Here is a 3655-nt window from a genome sequence, read left to right on the forward strand (position 1 = left end):
TAGGGTCGCTATGAGTCATGCTTGACTCAAAGGCAATCAACAATAACAACAAAACTTTTTTTTTTTTAAAAATTGGTTTGCTTACAAAGTTTATGTACATTGTGTTTCACACTATTCTTCATTCACATTGTGTTTCATACCACCATTCCTATATATTATTTGTCATAAAACCAGTCACTATTTGTCCTGTGTTTTTGTCCAGATCCTTCTCATTTGCTTGCTCCCCACCCATCAAACTGTTCAGCTATCCTCACTCCTTTGCTGTCCCCTACCCCCCTGAAGTTCCTGTATACATGATTTACTAGTTTTCCTTCTATTTTTACAATAATGGTCTTGTGCAGTATTCGTCCTGATGAAACAATCCAGAGAGGATGGTGAGATTTTTTTCTCACATACTTAACACATCTTGTCAAGAGGCTCTTGTCCTTGGGGGGGGAAATAGATCATATAGGGAAAGGCAGTGAAAGAAAAGAAGACCCTCAGGAAGATGAATGACACCATAACTGCAACAAATGCCTTGAGAATGATGAAGATTGCAAGGATGATGTAAGATATGGCAAGATTTCGACAACTATTTCATAGGATTGTTATGACTCAGAGTTGACATATATTCTCTAACAACAGCTTGAAAGTAGGCTATGTAAGATACCTCCAGTTTATGAACTACAATTCTCCTTACAGACTACAAATTACACTATGCTTGTCTAAAATTATTGGATCTATCTTCCATTTTGAATAAATTAAAGTAATAGTCTCTTACTGAAACAAATCCAGAAAGTAGTATAACTTATTTACCATTTATGTATAACCTACAATGAGAATTTATGAATGTAAATGTTGAAATATTTTTTTAGAAATTGTGAGGAATCAATGTTGTTGTTATGTGCCACCGAGTCATCTGCAACACATAACGACCCTATGTACAGCAGCTCTGAAGCTGGTGCTGTCCTGAGCTGGTCTTGTTAATTTTAACACACCAACTCCATTTTCCCATTGCCCCATTTACTGTATCAAACCATCTCATCTGGGGTCTTCCTCTCCTGCGCTGTTCCTCCCCACCTTTCTGAGCATGATGTCCTTTTCCAAGGATTGGCCTCTCCTGGCCATGTGCTCAAATTATGTGAGATGGAGCTTCAAAATCCTAACCTCCAAGGAAAAATTTTATTTCACCCTCTCCAAATTGGCAGGCATAATATATATGTTCAAAACATTTCTCCAGCACCACAAGTCAAAGGCATCAATTCCTCTATCATCCTTAGTCATTGTCCAGCTCTCTGATGCATAGGCTGGATAAGGTGTACCTTAGTTGCTAGCCTGACATTATTGCTCCTCAGTACTCTGAAGAGGTCCCTTACAATACACTTTTCAATGTAATTTGTCTTTTTATTTCCTAGAATGACAAAATGTGAAAAGACTTCATCTAATGTCTTCTAGTGTATTCAACTACAATTTAAATCTTAAGACTTATGCTTACTTCTCTCTCTCACTCCATACATCACAGTACCTTTCTCATTATAAGAGATGTGCACCTTTTCTCATGAGTCATTTCTGATTCATGTCTGTCTTCTTTCGGGTTTCCAATATTGCACATTTTAAGAAGAGGGACCTGCCCATGTTTCTCCCCTAGAGCTAAAGGTGGATTTAAACCACTGGAGAAAGACTTTTGATTAGGAAGCAGTGAAATATGTCACAGATTATGTCACAAAGATGTCTTAGTTGACAGTAATTTCAATTTATATAAATGTTTGGTTTTTTTCTTCATAACTATGGGAAAAAGTAAGATTATCTATTTTTGTTGTAAGCACAAAGCAGGCATATACTAAAATGTATTATATACAGCTATCACTGCAAAAAGGGTTTTGCACTTTAGGAGATATATAAAATATATTTAAATACATTTTAGAAACATATCTAAACTTTTAAAAAGTTTATTTCTTTCTTGTTTCACAGGGATATATAAGCACATGATATATGAATCAAAAATAGACAAAAAGTAATAAAAATAGCTGTGAAAACACTCACTAATCCAGACCAAGACATTTGGAAGACAGCTATTTGGTCAAATAATTTGAGAAGTTTTATATTTATGTCTGCTATAAAAGAAAAAAAGGTGATACAACAGGAATTTTTAAACTTAGCAACAGAGGAATGTCACTAATATTACATGTAAGAAAAATCTTGCTGTGTACCATCTTTTTTGAGAACAAGTCATATTTGGTCCTCCACTGTGTATTCAGAGGCAGAAAACTGCATGAGAGTTGATGCCATCTTTCTTCCACGGGGTAGTTGGCAGATTCCAACTGCATGCCTTTGGGCTGACAGTGTTAATTCCTTACCATTAGACTGGGTATTATTATAAACTACCTAGAACAGTACATGGACAGAGAATTTCCAGAAATTTAGGCTGAATTCAGAATTAATTACAGAGCAAGGAATATTTTTCTTAACTGATAAGATTGATCTTGACTGAAATCATACAACCCCAGAAAGATGTTTACTTGAGTTTTATTGACTATACAAAGATGTTCAAATCCGTGTGCCTATAAAAAGAGTAAGGACCATGTGGGGAGTCCCATATCTGACATTTTCCCATTTCACATGGAGGAACTGTCCTTGTTCACAGCATCAATAACACAAAACTAACTCCCATCATATTAGACATGTCCCTCACACTCCCATACTCTTTCTACTCAACTGAACACTAATCTTAGTGATTTAGTCGATTCAAACTCTGATGTGATAACTCACTGAACAATCCTGGAGAGGCAAAAATTTATAACCCTTGTTAATTATAGAGTACAGTCAAGACAGCTTCTGAAAACTGCCGGCAGGCATCTCAGCATCGAGTCTCATGGCTCTAAGTAATCCCAAGTTTTCAGTCCTACCAAATTTGACTTCCCTTTCTAACTGTCCAACAAAGTTCTCAGTCCCACCAATATTGATTAACTTTGCACCAAATTGTTTCATAAAGTTCCCAGTCATGCTAATATTGGCTTCCCTCCCCAATTGTCCAACAAATTTCTCAGTCCTACCAATATGAGCTCTTCTCCAAATTTCCATCTAACATCAATTCCCCACTTCAACCAAGGCTATTGGTGCAGTCTCAAAGTGTGTCCTACATTTTCTCGTCTCCTCTTCACAGAAGTGGGGAAGGTCTCTTTTCTCTGCCTGGTGAGGATTATATCTCGGCCACTAGAGCTATTCAGTTTATTGGCAAGATCAGCCAATCCTCATATAGATTATTGAGATTGACCAATCCTCTTATAGAATGCTAGATAACCAATCCCTTTCTGAATTGGCCAACATGTCCCATTTGCATAATCCTACTCATCCACATGGTTCAGTCATCCACATTAAAATAATCCTAGAAAAGCCACTTTGAAAGACAAATGCCATAAAGCCATAATAAATTAGGGATACATTTTCAAAGGAAGACAATTCCAAAATGCATAATTTCAAATTGAAAAATTTCTATATAGACCAGAAAGCAGTCATTGAGAATGACAAAGCGATATTATGATGCTTAAAATTAGGAAATGCTCTCAGATTTTCAGCACCCCTATTTAATCTGAACTGAAAAGAGCATTTGAGAAACTATCTTAAGAAGAAGGTAGTATCAGGCTCAGAAAAAAGGCTCATCAGCTACCTGAGATGT

The sequence above is a fragment of the Elephantulus edwardii genome, unplaced genomic scaffold (genome assembly GCF_000299155.1).
Source record: "Elephantulus edwardii isolate Elephantulus edwardi_28Jun2011 unplaced genomic scaffold, EleEdw1.0 scaffold00385, whole genome shotgun sequence".
Lineage (NCBI taxonomy): Eukaryota > Metazoa > Chordata > Mammalia > Macroscelidea > Macroscelididae > Elephantulus > Elephantulus edwardii.